Source organism: Ambystoma mexicanum, chromosome 7q (assembly GCF_040938575.1).
Source record: "Ambystoma mexicanum isolate Mex_15411 chromosome 7q, UKY_AmexF1_1, whole genome shotgun sequence".
NCBI lineage: Eukaryota > Metazoa > Chordata > Amphibia > Caudata > Ambystomatidae > Ambystoma > Ambystoma mexicanum.
The window spans coordinates 222,542,953-222,565,800 of NC_090941.1; positions in this window are offsets into that span (position 1 = coordinate 222,542,953).

Consider the following 22,848-nt stretch of genomic DNA (forward strand, 5'->3'; position numbering starts at 1 on the left):
CTTCCTAGAAGGAAGACCAATGCGTGTCTTCTCAGACCAAGCAGCTGCAAATCCAGACCATCTTCTTTGGAGTAGTGCAAGGCTCCTGCCTATCTTCCACTTTTCAACCACCTTGACTCGCTCGGCATCATGTACACCAACTATGCCGACGATACTCAAGTCCTTATCCTCTCTCCGTCAACTATGAGGCTGACTCCAACACTTTTATCTCCATCCACGCCACTATCCACACATGGTTGGCTGAACACTGGCTATGCCTGAACGGGGATAAGATAGAACTACTACTGTTAGTCCCCACTGACTCACGCATCATTCTTAATGACAAGTACGTATAATTCACCATCGACAACTTCACCATCCCAGTCTCCCACTCTGTCAAAACACTGGACGTATACTTAGATGCTAACCTAACCATGTCCAGACAAGGGAGCGCAATCGCCACCTCTGCAGCCTACTACTCCAAACTCCTCAATGCCACCATACCGTTCCTCTCCACCACTAACTGTCTGGCAATAGCTCAAGCCCTCATAGGCTCAAGGCTGGACTACTATAATGTACTCTCTACAGGAACCTCAGCAACAAACCTAGACAAGTTACAAACCATTCAGAAAAACACCATCCGCCCAGCACTGGGCATTTCCAAAAGAGAACATATCTCCGCAGCCAGGCAACAAGAGCACTGGCTGCCTGTCCGCCAGAGCATCTTGTTCAAAACACTCGCCATTATGCATAAATACATCAATCACATCGCGCCTCCCTACCTCTCCCACAGAGTCATCTTGCCTCCTGCTGCAAGACCCATAAGTACACAATATGCCAACCTACTTTCTGTCCCAAGAATTAAATGTGCCAGAGGCTGTGGTGCAAGCTTCCCCTTCATTGCCTCCAGGCACTGGAACTCCCTGCCTCACTCCATCAGAAGTGAACCCTCTCATCTTGCCTTCCGCAAGGCAATCAAAACTAGATTGTTTGCCTGAACTGTACACACAACTGTTAAGGCCTATGCATACTTTTCAATGGATAGCCATAGTATCATTCTGACTCAGGTTTCCCTAACCAAACAACTGTATTCTGTATGTGATTGCAGTTCAACATGTAACCCTGCTGTCTCTCACACGTGTGTAACCAATGTAACTAAGCTTGCATACTGTAACATCTCAAGCTTATTGTAACTGATGAAAGGCGAATGTAACCAAGCAACTTACCTAAATAACTAGATAAGACAAAAACTTTGTGGGCTAATGAAACCTAACCACCCACTTATGTTCTGCAACTAAGACATAGGGCCTCATTATGAGTATGCTGGTACGGTACAACAGTGCCAGTAAGCTACCCACACCGTTGTTACCTGACCGGCATACTCTGAGTTCTGCATGCGGGTGCCTCCCCGCCCGCCAGGTCTGACCGGTTGGGTGGAACGGCACCCGCTTGCATACCTTGAAGATAGCAACGGTAGCTACCGTCCTCACCATTCCCATTGAGTCCAATGGGACTCGAATAAGAATAGGGAGTGATTTTTTTTCGGCTCCGGGCAATGGGGAATTACCAGGACCACCAGGGCTGTAATGTCAAGGTAAGTCCCCATTGCCTGGAGCTGAAAAAATAATGATTCTGCCGGCATGACTACTGCTGGGGTCATAATGAGGCCCATAAACTTGTAACAGCGCCTTGTTGCCCTGGGCTGTGTGAGCACTTTATAAATACAAATAAATAAATCAATAAATGATCTTTAGTCATGGCATCATTGGATCTTGCACAGTCATCGTCAATCCAATTGCTCCATCGGCTGCAAATTTATCTCCTCTGCAACTTCATCGGGATAGGTCTAAACAGCTGTCTCAATGAATAGCGTTTCTCACCTCTGCGGTACAGGCATGATGGAGAGGAGGGGCCAGGAATAATGAACACCTTTCATTTCTGTGATGTCAAGAGGAGGGAGGGACTTGTGCAAAAAGGGCCACATTCGTATCTCTCTCTTCAATCCCCCTCTGGTTGAAATAACAACCACACATCCTTGGAGGTTCTCCCTTTTGACGTAAAGTCCACACTTTCACACTTTTGCTAACCCCCCCAGGTGACCATGATACTTCACTTGTTCATCCAAACTCCCAGGTCATGTAGCAGCAGTCTGCTTCGGGCTTGCTCCTCGCTCAACAACCCATGTAGTTGCATGGACCTGTAGGAAAAGAGAATTTTGTGCCTGGAGGAAACAGGGAACACTGCTTCAAGTGTGACTGCAGCATTTCGAAAGGTTGTGTCTCATCACCTGTTTTCGTTTAATAATATGTTCATCCCTATTGTCTTCTGGGTAGTCTTATTTGACTGTGTTATTGCTATTCTAATGACACAGAAGGCAAATAGTACTAGAACTAAGGCAACTAGGAGTACTTTCAGCCCATTGGCCATCCATGATAGCATCCACGAAAAGATACATGGCAGCCAATCTTCATCTTCCCCTACTGGGCTCATTATTTCTTCCATCTTTCCATGCAGGTATGACAGCTGCATTAGGGCTTATGTAAGGGTTCCATGTTCTCCATCGTGGCGGGTTCGTAGGTGCAGCAGGATTGCCCAATCGTTCTGCACACACCACCTTTATTACATTGAACCCTTTAACTGTTGAGTTGGTTGTCTGCAACAGTTCCCATCTGGTAATCTGGAGCCATTTGGTGTTTGTATTGGCCTGGACCCCAGGAATTACTGATGCAAAAAACATGTCTGTCGTGCTGAACAGTCTATGCTCCTGTGGTATTACATCAAGGGCTTCTTCAATCCTGGTCAAAATATAATGTCCTCTCTTCACTCTGGCCAACTCCAGAGACCCTAATTTTTTCTAGTGTGCAAACAATTTGGGGAATCCATCTACTTGTATGTCTTTCTGAGGCACTACTAAGTCTGGCATATTCCAATGTACTAGCGAACATATCCCTCCCCAGTTTGGTGGAAGTTGCATGTACGCCTTGGAACCACAGGCCCAATAGTGGTCCATTAGTACTGCTGTGCTGACCTTCATTCTAGGTATTTTCAATGCTCGTTTGAATCCTCTGTTCACTGCATCCTTTACTGGACCATCATTCTGGAAACAAAGGGAAGGATTTCTGAGTGGTATTATTGTCATGGGGCCTGCTTTGTTCTCAACCCACGTGAGCAGCTTAGCATTTGCCACCCATTCCTTGAGGCATTTGTCATTTTCTGTGTGCACCACTTCCAGTGGGACTGTCAGGAGTGCCTGTGCCCATTATCCCCTCCATCAATCCTTCTCCTGTGAACACTTTTCCATACACCAACAGTTGAGGTCCCTCCCAACATCCTGACATTCCTCCTACTTCCGTTTCCCCTATTTTGGGGCACTGCAACTCCTTTTGTGTTACTGTTCTAGCTTCCCCCCTCTGTTTGCGCTATCCAGTATATATTGTATCATGTTGTCTGAGCTCCAATAGTCATCCATCAATGTTTGAGTCTTTATGTAGCTGTCATCATAATGGAATGTCTTTTGTGACATCCATCGTAGAGTAGACCATCTTCCTTGAAACTGGCCCCTTGTGGAGCAGAGCCCTAATTGCATAATACATTGTGCTCTTACTTCAGGAACCTCTGACGCTATGAATGTCATGGAGACACTCATGGCATAGGGGATGAGAGAACACACATAACTTTCACCTGTGGTCTCTCTTCCCACCTTGGTCATGTGCTGTACCACTTGATATTAGTGATGTGGCCAAATTGGCAATGTAAGCATTTACATGTTCAAAATAAGTGTTTGTGCTTCGCTTAAGCCTATTTACTTTTTGGCCAGCGCTGGTGATAAGCTCAGGTATAGCTTTAGTTAAAAAGGGAACAGGAGTTGTATTGGCATATGCATGAGTGTGTGTGTAATACAACACAGTTTTCTGTAATGCAAAGAGTGTAAAGATATAGAGACAGCGGAATGCAAACAATGGCAATTCAACAACTCTCACAGCGTGTCCATGTTCTGCATAAATGTACACTCTGGCATTGTCCACAAGCTCACAATCTATGCTTAACAAAACTCATAAACTTCGGGATTTCCATTGTTCATATGGTCAGCCTCTCCTGTGGAGGTATTGTGCTAATATGACAATAAAGAGTCTCTCAAAAAATAAATGTAATCTTAGGATTACTTAGCAAGGCGATGATAGGCACAATACCCCTGTTCAGTATTGGATAGCTGTTTGCAATGTAAATGAAGAAAGCTTAAAGAAAGAGTTTTTCTGGGACAATTTGGTCTTGGTCTCTTTGAGTTCGTAAAGTGTTTTTTTCTTTTATTGTGCAGGTACAAAATTACTTGTCGAAACTCAGACCACACAAGTGTGTTGATTACCTAGTGTAAGAAAAGACAGTGTGCATAAACAAGCTTTCTGTATGCACCTGCCTAGCTTTGGTTTTGGAACATGTATGACTCTGTCACTGCTCTTCTTCTTCTTCTTGCACTGCACTGTCTGTGTCCGGGGAGAAGGGGAGGCTCAACTCTGCAGGGGTTGATGTCACCCAGGTATTTCCAAGCTTTCTTCCCCACCAATTTCACAGCTTTATCAGTGGCTTGCTCTATAGTAAAGGGTCCCTCAAAACGCGGCTTGTGCCAGTTTCTATTAAAGTTCCTCAATAGGAACTGATCCCCCAGGTAAAGAGGAGGGCCTTTGAGCAGTTTGTGTGGTTCTAATGATGTAAAATATTCATCATTCTTCTTTGACCTCCCCTGCCGTGCATTCAGATGTTGACAGATTAAAGAAGCAATAGCCATCATCAAAGCAGAATATTTATACATTTCAGTAAAGAGAACAATAGCAGCATTTTGGGCATCCGTCAGTGCTATAGTGGGAGGAGCAAGTGGGAATTGCATGCGTCGCCCTGTCAGCACCTCATGAGGAGTTAAATGGTGGTCAGATGCAGGCTGATTACGCAATGCAAATAATGCTATGGCTAGGCAATGAAGTCATCCCTTTTTCAAAGTCATTGGGCCTCATTATAAGCATGGCGGTCTGGGAACTACGGTATCGGTAAGGATGCCGGTACCAAAGTTCCCAGGCTGCTATACTAGAGCTGTGCTCACAGGCACTTGACAGCCCGCCAGGTCTGTCCTGGCGGGCCGAGCGGCACCCGTGAGCATAGCACGTTGGATGGCCAGGCAACGTTTATAACTGTGCCTGTGCATGCGGCTTCCCCATTCCCATTGAGCCCTATGGGGCTCGAATGGGAATGGGACTGACAGGCACCGGCACCTGGCAATGCAGGAATTACCGGGTCATGCAATGTTGGAATTACCCGGTAATTCCTCATTGACGGGTGCCGGAAAAAATGCAACTACGGCAGCAGCCGCCAGGGTTATCATGAGGCCCATTATCATATTTATAATTTTTTTCTTTGAGCAGGCCGTTGATGCGTTCACAATTCCCATTCGATTGCCGTGATAAGCACAGGGAAACATATGCTTAATCCCCAGCAGGTTTGTTATATGCTCAAATTTGTTTTTAATGAAGTGAGGTCCATCGTCAGACCACAGGACCTCGCACCCCCCCCCATAATGGTAACACCTATCTGATGAAGAATTGTGCCACACCAAGGGCATCAGGGTGAGAGCAGGAACCAGCTTTGATCCGAGAGACTGCACATAATACTACTATCATGTACCTGTAGCTATTGCAATTTTGAATCACGTAGTTTATATGTAGATGTTGGAAGGGCCTATTAGGGCTAATAGGTATTACTCCTCTCACTACAGGCAACGTGTGTCCTGCTGTGAATACTTGACAAATAATATAATTATTCATGTGGGCAGCAACATTCTCATCCAAGTTGGGAAAAAAAACACTCTTCTGCTATGTGTTCAGCAAGAGCCAATTTACTAACATGGGATGGGTAATGGAGCTGTGTTAGATCTATATGTAATATTGCAAGGGGAATGACCGGCTTACAGTGCTCTCTTGTCACCACATCGCTTCCGTGGGGGATACTGAACACCCCCTCCTTATCCACAATTCCTTCTCTTGGGCTGGTGTTCATCCCTGTAGTTCCATTGGGCAATGAACTATACCCTTATCTCAATGCCATGCTTTGCACTCGTGTGCATCTATTTGGAGTAGTATTAAACTCATTTATCTCTGGAAAGTATGCTGCTCAATTTGCTTCAGCATATGCAGCTTCATTGCCATGGTAAACCATGTCCTCCCCGTCGTGTGGACTTGGCACTTCAATATCGCAGTGCTCAATGGGAGCTGTAGTGCATCCAGGAGCCTGTCCAATTGGGGCTGCGTGCTTCACTGGCGTGCTGTCAGCACCTCAGAAGCCCCACCTTTTCCATTATGACAGTCCAGCATGTATGCAGAGTCAGAGTACATTGTAATCTCTTCATCCTCATGTGTTTCTAGTGCTATTATGAATGCTACCAATTCTGCTGATTGTGCTGAAAAATGTGAAGGCAGCCTTGCGCTTGCCAATACTTCAAAGGTCCATTCTGTCTAAATTTCACAGCTGCCGTTGCAGTATGTCGTTCTCCTGATGTCTGGTCAATTTTTGAGGACCTGTCAATAAAGTGTACTTCCTTATCCCGAGGGCATTTTCTCTAGCTCTTTGAATGCCATCATAATATTCTGTGCATTTAGTGCAGTCATGTACATAGTCTCCCTGTTCTACTGGCTCTGCTATAAATGTGAATAGCCTTACAACTCTGCATCGCATTACTTTCACTGTTGGATGTGAGATAATCACCTCATATCTAGATGCTCTCTGCACTGAATCTGCAACTGGGCCACTCACCGATCTCGGTCCTTGGCCCAGCCACTCTCCCCTGCACTGCCTCCCTGGCAACCCATGCACTGCGGGACTGTCTCTGTATCCATACAGCCCCCCTTCCCAGAACTTATTTGCACTTACCTTGCACTTGCCACCAGCTGGCCCTTATTATTTATCTTGTATTCTACTAACCCTGTACTGCACTTTCCCCTCTCCCTTCCCCCTTGCACTTTTCCCCTCCCCTCTACCCTTGCACTTGCGCGATTTGAATGACACCTGGCCTAGTAGGATCGTTGTCTGTCTCCCCTTTGTTCCCCCCTCCCTGCCTCGTCACGCCTTAAAACACTTGTGTATAGGCACGTTACAAATGCCATATCATATCATATCATATCTGTGTGGCCAGTGTGCTTTTGAGCTTCTCAAACATGGCAAAAAGGGCATGATCCACATAGAGAGTGGTACTACAGCCCATGGTGATGCTTGCTGACCTCTCTATTGCAAAGGCAGTAGCAGCCAATGCTTCTTTGCAGGGATAATGGCCTGGCATCACTGGATCCAGATCCCCACTGTATTAGGTTATTGGTTTGTGCCTCAAGGTAGTTTTCTGTGTAAGCACTCCTGTCATCACTACAGCATTCTGCACTGTAATCTGGGATTCCCAGTACTGGGGCTGTGCACATTGCCCCTTTCAATTCACCAAAAGATTCTGCAATTTCATCCATCAATGATATCTTGCCATCCCCCCTCTGAGCCTTCCTAAGTACATTTAAAAGGGGTCTAGTATGCGTGCTTTAGTTGAACTTCCAGGCCCTACGATAATTACAAAGACACAAGATTTTCTGCCTCTCCCTCACAGTCTTTGGTGGCAGTGTTCTCATAATCCCCTCTGCCCTTTCAGCAGTCACCTTCTTAACTTCCTGGGAGATTACCTGTCCAATGGATAGAACCACTTTCTGGCAGTACTGTAATGTTGCCTTCTCTACCTTGCATCCCTTTTCTGCCAAAACTCTGAACAACTTTACTTTTTGACAATGATCTTCTGGCTTGCTGCATATCAGAATGCAATCCACACATTGGATCACTTTGCTGTCTACGTGCACATTCCCCAGTTCCATTTGAAGGAACCTATTGAATATAGAAGTGGATTCACAGTACCCCTGTGGCAGCCTTGTATGTTTCCACTTCTTTTTTCTATACTGAAACAAGGTCAAATATTGTGATTCTTCATGAAGGGGAATTGAGAAGAGTGTATTCTTCAAGTCTATCACTGTGAAATGTGTGGCTTCTGATGGAATATTGCATAATATTGTCACTGTGTTAAGAACTAAGGGAAACTCTGCTTCGACAATATTGTTGAAAGGGCCAAATCCTAGATAAAACACTACAATCTTTCAATTACTTTCTTCACTGGGTACAGAGCCATGTTACATTGAGATTCTGATGTCACTAAAAACCTCTGCTGCACTAGTGCAGAAATTGTCCCGAAAATGCCTTTGTCTGCCTCTTTAGATAGAGAGTATTGCTTTTCTTTTGTAGAATCGCCCCTGGCTTGAGTTTGATTTTACACCACCCACCATAACCGTGAAACTCTTTTCAACAATGCTACCTATGATAATCGCGATCATGTTAACCATCCCACCTGTGATGACTGCATTCCTCTTGTCAACCCTGCTGCAAATGATGTATGCGATATTCATGTTTACCTTGTTACCCATGATGCTCCCTGTGTCAACCCTTATGCCTATGATGTATACAATGTTCATTTTAACCATCTCACATGTGATGACTGTATTCCTCTTGTCAACCCTGCTGCAAATGATGTATGCAATATTCATGTTTACCTTGTTACCCATGATGCTCCCTGTGTCAACCCTTATGCCTATGAGCACAACTCCCTTGTTATCTGTGCCGCCAAGGATAACTGTGATTTGCTGACCAACTAGGCTACCAACGAATATCACTGTGTCTCTCATATTATATGTGCGATGCCAGCCTGTAACCTGGCCCTTCTTTGCAAATGCCACCCCCTAGGCCATTTGTATGTTGCCTCACACATGCACTACCCCAACCACCCACAATTCACCCAATGCCCACCTGCACCCTGACACCCATACCCCAACCCAACCCCACCAACACCTCCAACACCACCACCCTCCCACCTCAATCCCACTACAGTGCCCGTAATGACACAGCCTTCAGCTCTGATGCTCTTCCCCAACCCAACAACCTCCTCAGGACCAGACCCCACCTGCCAACTGCCCAGTCATCCCATATTCCTGACAAATTGCACTGAATAACAATGCTACCAATCTTAACAATAACACCCCCTCATTTGCCTGTACAGGCATCATCAGACCCCAATGTCTCAGATCACGCACTGTGGCCCCCTCAACTTCCTGCATAGGCACCAACAGATTCAACATCTCAGATCACGCACTATGGCCTCCATACCACCTAGCAACCACCACTGCCCCACCACTTGTACAACACCTGAACGTCCTCCACTTGCAAAAACACCTTGCTCCCCCACCCCCATGAAGCCTCCGGTCTATACCCCCAAACACTCACTCAATCTGCTCCCACGCACTCGATATTCATGACCTCCTAATAGTGAATGAAGTTGACCTGCTTGCCATCACAGAGACTTGGCTGCACAAAGCAGCTAGCCCCAACTTATCACTTGCCCTCCCTCCCAACTACTCCATCCTCCACTTTCACAGATTAGTTAAACACAGTGGTGGAGGTGCCATCATCTCCAAAACCTCTCTCCCCATTAGAACCCCCCCTGCGTCCCCTATCTGGCAACAAAATCCTTCTAGCCAAAATCAACTCAAGCCCGCAAAGCACCACAAACATCCTGCTCATATACTACCGGCGTAACAGCTCCGGCAAACCAGACTGACATACCCTTCTTCATTGCCCCATTTCTGAAGTCAAAAACCAAATGATGCTACTAGGCGATTTCAACCTTGGGTTCACAGACCCCACATACCACTTGGCCTCCTTCCTTGCCAAAACCCTCCAAGAGATGAACTTCACACAAGCCACACATGCCCCCACCCACATCATAGGCCAGTCCCTCAACTGTATCATATTCCTCAACACCCCCACACCAATATTAGCCATCAACCCTGTACCCTGGACATACCACAATCTGATCCTATTTGCCCTGGACCTCAAAGCTGCCCCCACAAATCTGCCCTCCACCTGCCTGCCTATCACAGCCAGACACACAAACAAACTCAACAAGGAACTCCTTGAGCCAACCATCCTTGCCTCCCTCGAGTCATACTCTGACAACAACAACCCTATGGCCATCCTAGCAGTATACAACTCAACCCTTAGCTGCACCCTGGGTCTCCATGCCCCACTCAAAACGACCACACGGAAAGAAGACCACCACCACAACTGATTTTCTGACGAATTAGCAGCAATCCATAAAGTCAATTGCTCCAAAGAACACATCTGGTGCAAAATCTCCTCTCTTTCCAACAAAGATGCCTTCAGCACTTGCACCACCTCCTACAAAGTAGCTATCATCAATACCAAAGCCAGAATCTACAATACCCACATAGCTGAAGCATGTTCCAATACCAAAGAACTGTTCAAAATAGTCAAAGAGCTGGAAACCCCATCCCACCTATCTTGTCCTTTCTCAAGGAGAACGCATGGTGTTCCCTGGTACAATCCACCTTAACCAACAAAATCTAGAACTCCAGACAGAAAAACATACTTAAGAAATCCCAGCTCCCTCGAGTCAACCCTGACCCCTCAATCCCCAACAAAGCCAACACTGCCCTTGCAATTCTCCCCGTCACCCCAGCAGAAATGCTCACCATCATCCAGTGCCTCAAAGTCTCCAACTGCACAGGTGACATCTGCCCCACTCACATTATCAAGCTCTGTACTGATCCCCTGGTCCCCATTATTGCCAAGTTTATCAACGCCTCTTTCAGCACATGCGCCATACCCAGCTCCATCAAACAAGACTGCATTACACGCCTGCTTAAAAATCCTTCCCTCGGCCTCCAATTACTGCCCCATCACAACAGTCCCCTTCATCCTAAGCATCCTCGACCGCACTGCCTACCTACAACTCCAAGCCCACCTTGAGACCGACTCCCTTCTCGGCCTATGCCAATCTGTTTTCAGACCTAGGCAAAGCACTGAATCCACCCTAATCAACCTCAAGATACAACTTGATCACATCTGTGACAGTGGAAACCTCGCCATCCTCCTGCTGCTTGACCTCTCGGCAGTGTTCGATCTCATAGACCACAACATCCTCTGACACCGCCTCACCACTTCCTTCAACTTCTCCCCTAATGCTGCCAAATGGGATAAATCCTTTCGGAGTGACCAAACCTCTGGGGTCCTCACTGGAACGGAAGCAGCAGACCCCATACCTATAGGGTCCCGCAACGCTCTTGAATCTCCTCCACATTTTATAACATGTACACCAAAGACTTGTTCCACTCTATTCAACAAATATGCATGATTCGCTCTTGAACCATTGTGAATGTCAAATATTGCAACTCTGAAGCTTTTACTTATACCTTACCATGAATGTAATCTAGTGCTGTGATACCTCCTCGTCCTGGGCGTGTACAACAACTGAAATAAATAAACTGCTGCTACCCATTTCAACAGGTCAACGTCATATGGGCTGTTGGTCCATAATATGCTTAGCATCGGTGCTAGGTCTTCCTAAAGAAATGGCAGTGGTGTCCTTTTCTTCATGGCCATCCTCTGTAGGACTTTCGTGTAGCGGATTCTCATCCAGTAACTAATGCTCATGTTAAGCCCTGTCTTAATATCTGAATAGTCATACCAAAACAGTTTTTTGTCTGTCAAGTCAGTCAGTCTATTTTCTTCTACTGATGTTACTTTTCTCCAAGCTCTTCCTGTATCATCCGTCCCGTGAATTCCAATTCTCTCCTCCCTTACTATAACTGTTTCCAATTCTAGTGGGAACCCATGTCCTTCCTCCTCATCCAAGGGAATTTCTGGTTTGAGCAAAATCTCATTTGGCAAGTTAAGTAGCTTGCCTTGAATCTCTGGGAGCCAGGCTAGCATCACGTCCACCCCATACTGGAATACCTCTGGATCTAGGTGCACCCCCCTCTGTACAGTCTGGCCACAGAATTCTTGAATGAATTAATTTAGTGAATTCCTGGGGTAGAACACACTACTCTTATTCAGTGAATGAGATGGTAATTTTGAGTTTATCATTGTGTCCCTTCCCAATATGTTAACAGGAGGCTGGCAGGAATATGACAGTGGTCATGTGAGTAAGGTCATGTTCTCCAGCAGAGATGGCAATTCGTCAGTGAAGGGAACCAAATCTGTGACCCCAGAAAACCCTTCAACATTCGTGGAAGTGCCTCACATGGGGTATCCCCCTTCCCTAAAACAGGACCTATGCATCCCCTTATCTATGAAAAAGGAGAACATTTTGTCACCTATGCTTACCCCAAGATGTGGTTCCTCATCGGGTCGAGTGTAACACATAGGGCCTCAGTACGAGTCTGGTGGTAACCGTGCCGGTAAAACTTGCAGGTTTCCGCTGGACCCATAATGAATTACAGGTGCCTGACTTCCTGGTAACAGCAGGGTATTCCGACCCCGGCAGCCAGGAAGTGAGATGCCAGTAGTTTTGTAGGTCCCCATTCCTATGTACTTCCATAGGACCGGCACAGTCGCAATGAGGCCCATAGCATTGAATATATCAAGTCAGTCTGTGGGCTGTCCTATTGTGGATATAAGCTCACCCCTGTCCATGTGAAAGGGTTCCCTCCCACTTTGGCTACATTCCCTAGCATTGGTGCAGGAGTCTACTGTGGTATCCAAATGTCTTGTGGCTACAGCTACAGCGTTCTGCTGTGTCAGTGCTTGTGATGCTGCTTTTGGCGGATGTGTGTACACCCGTGCTTGATGTCTAAGTGTCATGGGTTGTTGCGACTGTTCCAATGAGTGTTGTTCAGGTGCCATTTGTGGCGCATATGTCTGCACCTGCGTGTGATCCTTGGCATAATAGTCAGGTTGTTCTGTATTGTATGCTAGTAAGTGTGTCATCCCCCTCTTGAGTCTTGGCAATTTGGTTGCATCCCTACCCTGTTTCTAAACACTCGGGTTGTGTGGCCAGTATTTCTGCAAGTCCAACATTGTGGTAGGGGTTTCATGGGTCTGGGATGTACCCTGCTAAATCTGTCCCCTCCATGCTGCATGGAGTATCCCGCTCATCACCCACTTGGCATTCCTCCTCTTCCCCATGGCCAACAGCTATTGTCTCTTCTTCCTGCAAAACATCACTCTGTCATTTGCTGTTGGTACTGTGCCTTCTTGTTAAACACTCTCTCTCTGCTTGTAAACATTGCCCCTTCCATTGAAAACTTTGACAATTCTTTCTGAAATAACTGTCTTCATCCTTTTTTCTTTCTTCTTGTTTTGTTCTTGTGTTCTCTTGCATTAGCTGACAATAATTTATTATAGTCAATGGAATTTCTGACAGTCGCTTCACCTCCATCCCCACTCATTCTTTTCAACTGCTCTGGTAGCCTTTGACTTAGTATGTGGTAAAATAAACCTACAGTTTTGTCCCATGGTCCATGAGTCTCAACATGCCAACGTTCTTGTATCTCCTGAATATATTGAATTGGGTCTTCGTTCTCACGTATTTTGCATGCCTTAATTGTGCTTATGTCAGATGTGTCTGGGTATTGTACTCTCAGGGCCTGCCATATGGCCGCCCCACAGTTACTGAAATGTGCTCCCTTGTGCACTGTGTTTTGCACTGTCACATAGAGTAAGCTCTTCATGTCGCCCACTGCTAGTGATGTCCATGCTCTCAATCTTTCTAATTCATGAATCCATTTTCCCGTCTCTGCAGTGAACGATGGAAATGTACACCTCAAATTGTCACTGTCCAGCTGTTGCTATGGTATATATTGTGGTCGCCCACCACCCTTGTCAGCCCCACGCTCTTGTCATGTTTCGCTATGTCTTTTGTTAGTGTGCTGCACGTACAGAGTAACTGTGTCTGCGCTGTGTGATCTTCTTTTGGAGCGCATGGTGTGCCCTTCATTTTCTATCTTTCCTCTTCCTATGTCCCCCTCTTCATCCAATAGTGTCTCCCTCTCTGAGTGTTCCCCCTGGATGGGCAACACAGCCTCCTTCCTTTTCCATCATCACTCTCCACTCTCCCCTAGTTCCTTGTCTGACCGCATTTTCTCTAAACTGTCATTGATGTCTTCATCCCCTTTATCCTCAAAGTTAAGTCATTTTAGCATACTTTTTCCCTCTCGCCTCCTCCCTGCTATGTCCAGTGAGTCACTTCTCTCCTGCAGCGGGGATTCCGCTATGCTTCTGCTTGTTTTAAGGGAAGCAGTGCTATCTCTCTTGCTTCTATATGGTGCCCTGATAATCCTCTGTTTTCCCACTTCCCCATCTTTTTGTGAAAGTCTGGGAATGGTCATTATATCCTCCAACTCCTTAAGGCATCTCTCTCTACTTCTCTCTCTTTCCAGTTCCTGCTTTTTGTCCCTTCTTCCTCCTGTCTGCACTGTCGTTCTTTACCAATCCTCTCAATCTCCATTTTCCTCTTCTCCATTCTCTATTACACCTGCCTTTCTTTTTCCTCTTCAGCCTTTATTGTCTCACTCTCCTCTATTTCCTTTTGTGTTTTCCTTGTTTATCGTTCTTCTCTCTCCCTCTCCTTTCATACCTTCTCTGATTCCCTCTCAGATGTTCCCGTTCTTTCTCCTCCCCCATTTCTCTTCTCTGTGCTTCTTCCATTAGCTCTGCCCATTCTTTTTGCCCTCCTCTATTCTCTTTCATTCATCCTCTTTTCCACTTTGTTTATAGCCTCCCCCTCTGGTTCTCTGGGTTCCGCTACACTCTTTCTGTCTAGTTTAAGTCATATTGATCCTCCCACCCACTATTTCAGTGGAACTGTCACATCATCGCCCCTCTTACATCTCAGAGTCATTTCCTTATCCCTGTCAACTTCACTTGCCACTCGCTGCGCTCTTTGCATTCGTCAGTCATAGTCCCTGCTTTCTTATTCGCCAGCTTAGCGCCACAAAGTGTTTCTTTGCTACTACAGACAGGAGGCGCATACACAGGGTTAGTGTAGCCTGCTGCTGCTTTTAATTCTTTCAAGTGGTAAAATCTTTGTCCCGCTGTTGGTGGGTCAGTTGTTTGAAGAGGTGGTGGAACCATGGGCACATCCCCCCCCACATCATGCTGGCAGTGCATTCATTCCTTCTTGGGTGGGTCCTCTTCTTTGTCCTCAAACATCTTCGATAGCTCAAATATTGCTAATATGTTGCTTAATTTCTTTCCCTTATATCCAGCAAATCATAAATCAATCTCCTGTTCCACCAGCCTCTCCGGCTATACCAACACCAACAAGGGTGTGTTCCACAAACTGCTAATGCTCTAAATCCTCAAAGAACAAGCCAAATCTCCAAGAGCTCCCAGAGCTCAAACCAATGGTACCACAACTTTTTTGTGTTTCACAACTTCAAAACCACTTTACCTTGCTTCAAAACAGCTCTTTTTTCGATCGACTTTTTTTTTCACCAACAGCTCTATGCCCTGCTGTGGCTCAACAACTTCCTGCCAATGCGATATGTCATGTTCTCAACTTCCTTGTGATGTCACCAACCACCATGCACGCAAAACTATTGCGTGCACTCTTAAACCACCACAATAGACAAAAAACACCCCAACACAAATACCCCACAACCATCGTCCTGATTTTCATTCACAGGGGATTCATCTCTTAAAGTACTCACTCAGGGGCATAACCCTTCATCTACACTGTAGCATGGGATAATCTTTTAATCTCAGTATTTTAATTATTTTAATGTTTTCCTGTAACATTCAACAAGGTGCCAACTTCCATAACCTAAGTTAGCGCCAAGAAAGAGGTATGTATCTCTTTTTCCGTACCCTCCCTTAACGCTTGGAAATAGGTATTCTCTCATAAATAACATAAATGACAAGTCACAGCATGCCAATTCCCTCCCACCAGTTTTTGTCAGATTGCTGGATGCATACTTACACTCCGTGGATCTGCTGAAGCCCTCAGACACCGTCGCTCCCACAATATGCCCCTCCGCCTTCCAGTCTCCTGGGCATCCCATGGGCAGCGGGTAGAAATGTCACCAAGAGTGCCCCTAACAACCATCTCAGTTTCCATGCATGGTTAGTAATCCGGTCCTTGCGGTCGTGACTCATCACTTCAAGGACGCAGCAGGAAAAACGTTATTCACCGGGGGTCTTAGCAAACCATCCTCTGCTACCACTTGAACTGGAAGGGTGGATTAATTTCCCCTGATTACAGGCAAGAAGAACTGGTTCGGGGAAAGTCACCACACCCAATAAACAGAAAAGTCAAGACATTTGAAAAAATCCACAGTTTATTGAGAGATCATGCAGCAAATATAAAACATGGACATCTGAAGTTTTCCAGTGCTCTCTCAAATGGCTATAGGCTTGTCATTGAGTTTTACTCAAATGTGAACTCACAAACAAATGATACATTGCCAAACCTAAGGTGGTATGGGATTGGTTAGTAAAGTGTGCTACATTTAGAAACCATATGGGTTAGTGTTTTAATTGGCTAGACATTGTCTGGTGGCCCTACCTGTGATCACCTCCTAACTGTGGCAAACACATGCATATCAGGGTAGCACATTACAATAGGATGCTGCAACAAAGTGTGAATTCACACCAAAGTTGGGTTGGGATTGGTCAGTGAAGGTCTTCTCAGCCTTTGCATTTTGCCCATGAGCAACAATTGAAGGTGATGGGAACAGCTGTCTGTACCAATAAGGTTACCATCCCCGAGCCTCTAGGCCTTGAGACAGAAGATGTAGCATTCAACCTAGTATCAGTTTTGTATCATCTGTCCTAAATTGGATGAGAATAACGGTCTCTGTCTGGCTCGAATGAATATGCTTTTTTCCTTGAGTCTCAGGTCACGTGTGCAGAGACCATGGACTACCTTTCCTGTTCATATTTATGAGGCTTTGTAGCTTTGGCTCATGCAGGTGTCCCATCTTGTCTGCAACTGTGAAACTCTCCCTTCCTTGGTACCCTTGGCAGAAATATGCACACTGGCCTTCCTGCTGGATCAGCGAGTCAGGCCTCTTCCTGTGCTCTGGAGCCTTCTCAGTGCTTCCATTCACTTCAATGTGGCTTCAGCTTCCGTTTTGATTTAAATGGCTTTTCATGTTAGTTGCGTTCAGTGTCAGCAAGCAGTTTAAATTTTTTCTTGTGCAACTTCAGTTAGTGCATAGCAAAAAGTGTATACATCCTCTATCTAAATGGATCATTAGCATGTTCTTTGTGTCTACGAATAGTTTAATCTAGGTGTCTGTGTAGCTTTGTGCAGGATGCATATGTGCTTCATGTCTAACACATCTAGCTGTGAACTCATTGGCTATTGCACAGTCATAGTCAGTCCAATCACTCATCGTCTGCAAATGTATTTTGTCTACAATGTCATCAGGATAAGGTCTAAATGGCTGTTTGTGTGATTAGCATTTCTCACATCTGTGGTATAGCAGTGATGGGGATGAAGGGGCAGGGACGATGTACACTTTTCATTTCTGTGACATCGATATGAGGGAGGGACTGGTGCAACAAGGGACACATTCACATCTCTCTCTTCAGCGTGTTCATCAACCATCATGACACGGTCTCCTTCGTTTTTCTTGCTTTTCGCCTCCTTGTCGTTTAGATGCAACTATCTGCCTTGCAATTGCCTGTATATATGGTCACTATTGCATGTTTTTTGCAATCCCAATATGCATCTTTGGATATTATTCAATACTTTGCCCAGACTGTTGGATGCCATGGTTTCATTCAAGGGTTTGTGGCCGGTATACACCTCACCTGGTATGCCCCATATGAAGTACCTTAACATTTGCATAGCCTACTTTATTGCCAGCAACTCTTTTTCTATCATGCTATAGGTCTTTTCAACACCTTCCAGCCATCTTGAAGCAAATGCATTGGTATATTATTGACCTCTACTTATGTTGCTGCCATTAACAGCTAAAATGGTCTCCCTTCCCTTATTAAAAATATCCAGTGATGACACAGCACCTAGTGTGCTTTCTAAGATTTACATTCTTTGTCACAAGTTTAATGGTTAGTTATATTAGTGAGTAACAGTTTGGCCATAGTTTAGTAGACCCAGGGCTCCGCATACAGAAGCCATGTTTTAGTTCTTTGAAAGGCCACAGATCACAGTAGAATTGAAGTTCTGCTGACACTCACAGAAACGCTAGATCAGCTCACCAAGGGTGAGGCAACAAGAAATCCACAGTATCTTGTTAATTGTTGAAGAAGGAGAAGTTTCTCTTGGAAGAGAACTAAAGCCAAATGCCAGGTGCAGTCCGAGACGATAATTTGAAGGACATTGGGCTTGGTACCAAGGGCCCTGACCGCAAGTACAGTAGCAAAAGAGAATTAAATAAGAGAAATTAAGTTTTACCAACAGTGTCCTGTACAGTTTTTTCTACCTAAAGCTGGCACAATGCAAGATAGGAGATGGGTAGCAAACGGGACCAGGGGGGCGAGGGAAGTGGATAACCAATCATGGGACAGGGACATTGTGTTTCATTAACAATACCCCTACTCTTGCTGATGTTCCCTCATAATTCTATTGGATAGATTTGGTGGGATGATGTTGCTCACGCTGTCTCCAAAGAAGGCGACCAATCCACATTGAGAGATGTATCAACTTGTACATTTAAATATTATTATAATTGATCTTTGATAATGCTCTTAATACCAACGTGTCATTTCTAAGCTTGGATCGGGACTCGAACCTGTGTTGCGCTGCATTGTCTTGCTTCCAAAACAAACATGTTGCCCCTGAGCTATTCTTTAGTGGATGTCAACCAATGGCAGGCCAGAGTTTCTGCTGGTCAGCAGATAATTATATAATTGAGGGCAGTGTTGCTTGAGGGTCATGATGTCATGAGCGGGTGTTGAGGGTGATGTTCCAGGAAATGTTTTTATCCATCAGGCTATGCAATGTATACAAATATATATGGATCCCGTGATGACCCACCAATTATGCATTAGCACATCCCCACAATTGCAACGATTGACTAATTATGCTAATGGTAGATTTTCTTGAACAAACACTTTAGCCCTTTTGAGCAGAGCTCAAAAATGGGTTACATTTCTGGCCACTGAGCTGTTTGTTCTCCCAGTTGACTTTTCAATAAAGCTGGGTTTTTTCTTGCACGATGTACTCTACTTTTGGATTACTTTTCTTGGATTTCCCCAGTATCACAGTGGCCTACACACTCGTATTCTAGGTAAACAGCCTTTGTGGAAACCCAAATGGGATAAGAATACCTTCTCCTCTATCACCCCTATGTCTGAGCACATTAAGACTGCTTTCTCTGCATTGGCGCTAAATTTAACTTCTAGTTTCTTTTGATGTGCCCAACTTTTGAGGAGCATATTGCCCTTCTTCGTCACATATATTTTGCCTTTGGCGGAGCATCCCTTAAATTGGAATTCTACCTCGAACCAATCAGGTCAATATGTGCGCCTGCAAAAGCTACTGGTCTGATATCCACTCCTTGTAAATATTGTCCTCCAAACCGGCTGTTAAACCTTTCCTCTAATGAACATTTCACTCCAGAATCTAACATCATAACCAAAGAAGTATTGTTCACACACTACCATGGTGGGTCCATAAAAAGCCTTGTCAGAATTTACCACCATGCATATATTCTGTTAGTTTCTGAGGTCTTCCAAATAATTGACAAAATCTGCAGCTCTACAGGACTTTGCGTGGTGCCCCTTTCTTTTACAGTTCCTACAAATAATGTGCTGTGACTGAAAGGGCCACCACAGTGTTCACACGTTTGTTGATTGTGCTGTTGTTGATTTAAAGGAAAGGAGAGATTCTGAAATCAGTTGCTCTTTCTGTGTATTGCAAGATGGCCAGAATTGTGTAAAGGTGGAGAGGGGAGATTTCTGTGAGATTGTAGATGTAATTGGTTCCATTATATGGTAGATCATTTGGATTGTGTATTAACTCCGTGTGCACTTGTCAGCAGTTGTAGACAGTAGCAACATATTTGGAAAGATCTTAACATTTGGAGGCTCTATCCTAACAATCCTTCTCTGACTCATTGTGATACCAGTAGCTCAAATGAATCTGATTTTTGGGCTTCCAAATCAAGGTCAGGTCACACAAGTGAACTTGTTGTCATTTGCTATACACTTCTAGCTCAAATCCTCTGTTTCACTTCTTAGCAAACTCTTTAATTCTTTGCAGGCTGTGCCAAATATTATGTATGGTCTAGACAATGACCAATTAATGAAATATATCGAATGCCCGACCCCCCCTTCTGCCTGGAAACCATCATGCAAGAAGTGTACATTCTCTGCTGAATCACAAGATAAACAAGACATTGCCTTCACTGGGCACCATCTTTCAAGCAGACACTCACAGTTTTGGCATACGAAGGCAACGTAGATGGCTTGCAAGAGTACCAAATAGTTCCAGAGGTTCATTGCCCATTCCATCATTCTGCACATCGGATTGTTTCCAGGCAAAAATCTCCACTGATGAGCAGGCATCAATGAGAAGGGATTAGATAGTGAATAGAGACAAGGCTTATTGACCACAATTATTTTGGTGTACTATCCAGTTCATTCTATTGCTGGCAGGACTTTCAAAGTCAAGATGATATTGATAAACATAACTTTGTTTTTTGGAGATCGGAGATCGGATCTCTGCAGGTTCAGCATACACGAGAAGCTGACAAAACTCAATCATATATCTGTTTTTGGCTAGCTCCAATGCCCAGAGTTCTGATATGGTCATCTCAATTTTGAAAAATATAGGTAACTGTGACCAGCCACATGTGCCTTGGTTGGGGTTTACATTACAAGACGTCATGGCCTGTTCTGAGAGTGAGAACTGCCAGAATAGCCATTGGCAATTGCGACCCTCTGGTTTGGGTAGAGACCAGACATGAAGACTCTCTCTTGGTTAATGACTTTGAACAATCTCTGAAACATAATTGGCCTCTCCAAAACCATGTTTGCCAAATACTGGCTCTCTATTTCAAAGGACCCTTTGACTGATCCCTCAAAGTGTATGGTAACAACATCAGAAGAGTAATTGGCAATAATTCCTTGGTCCAACATTTGCCTAATGTCTGGTTCCAGTTACAAATCCAGAGTTATATGGACCATCTATGTTTTGTAAGGGTCCAGATACGGCTTTGTCAAGGGTGGACACACCAGTTGCATAAGTTATGCGATGACAAAGACATCAGGAGGTGGGGGACGTCATTAAGCAGAGCACAGGAAGTATAGATATAGTTTGCTTAGACACTGGAGCTGGCGCAGCACTAGAAGTGCCACAGGGAAATGGAAAGGAGGGTGTATAACTTGTTTCGTAATGGGGTAGCTGGTGCAGCACAGGCATAAGGGTGGGAGTGTGGGGTGTTTTATGGGGTATTGTGGTAGGGGTTTGAGCAATATGTGAACATTAGAGAACTCTTATGTTGTAGGCCCATGCTAGGAAAGCATTTCTGTAGACAGCTCATAATATTGGACTGCAGGCGTTTGTGACAGTTGTGTTAATTTTTGAATATTCAGCCGAAACTGTGCACAGTAATGTAGCCAGACTGAAGTTTCCCAGAAGAACGCAATCCTATCAAGTTCTCTCAATGAAATACATTCATGGCCACTGAGCTAAGCACATGGGTGTCCAAGGAGAATTGGCAGGAAAATAGGAATTAAATACAGTTATTTAAAATATATTCACAGTGTTGGATACGTTTTCAGATGCATGCCTGGCAGTGTGAAAAAGGATCTGGGGGCCAGGGAGATGGGAAAGAGGTTGTGGGGCGCATGACAGGGAGCCAATCAGCTACTATGGTGTAACATTGTAAATTGTCCTCGCTGATGTCTGCAGGGCATATCATTTGTCAGACTCAGTGAGAAGGTCTTGCTCCGTGCCATTTCAAGATGCCATGTCCAATCAGTAAGCAACAGGTTATCCATTTGTATAATGGGCAGCACCAACCAATGGCAATCAAGTGTTTTATGACCGATCAGCACAATACCGTAATTGTGGGGCAATGTGGGAAGGTTTGTGATGTCACAAGGCGTGTTGATGTGATTTTGTCCAAAGAAATGTTTTTTCCAATGGAAGTCACCTAATGTAAGGAATGCTATAGGAATTTGATGTACTTCCACCAATCAGCTTCTGTGACCTGCCCCAAAAATGTAACTAAAATGTTGTATGGCAATTCTGTAATTTGTGTTTAAAATTTCTGCACAGTGTTGAGAGCTCATTTAATTCAGTTTAGTTCCACAGGGCTCTCTGAACCGTGTCTCCCTGCTATTTGGGTTGACTAAACCTATGTTACTTCGTGCTTGGTTTATGCTAATTTATGATTACTTTTTCTTCCCTCAGATTACTTTTGACAGAGGTCATCAGGAAAGTTGTGGAGGCCCAAACGAGATCCTGAGTTCCCTCAGCAAGCTGAGGGTATACTTGCCACACTCCTGGGGCAAGCAGGCTGAGACCAATTGGAAGTGTGCTCACGAGGAGGTCCCGCAGATGATGAGTTCGCAAAGGTCAGCCTTGTGGCGAGTGCCAGCTGTGCTGAAAGGGAGGTGCAGGCTATCGCGGAAGACTCAGCATCGAGAGGACTTGAGGATCCCTAGAGCACTTGGGAATACAAATGCATGAATGTGCAGCGCTGTGCATGTGCGCACGGTGCACAGGTTTTATGGTGTATAGGACGTATTCTGCAGGGGGTGGATGATCGGCCATAGTAGTCGAAGATATTAGTTTTACCCCTCCAGTAAGGAGAGGGTGTGTGGTGGACATTATTGTGTGGATGATGGCAGACTTCCATTAGACGGACTGGTACATAGTGTAGGCCATTGTATTGTTTCAGCATTTTACATTTTATTATGGGGATTGAGATAAGTGATTGCTGAGCTAAGCACTGGTTATTGTTAAGGAGCTTGCATAGTATTGTCAATATATTGCAGTATATTGTGTTGGTTGGATTGGAAGTGTTGGCATTA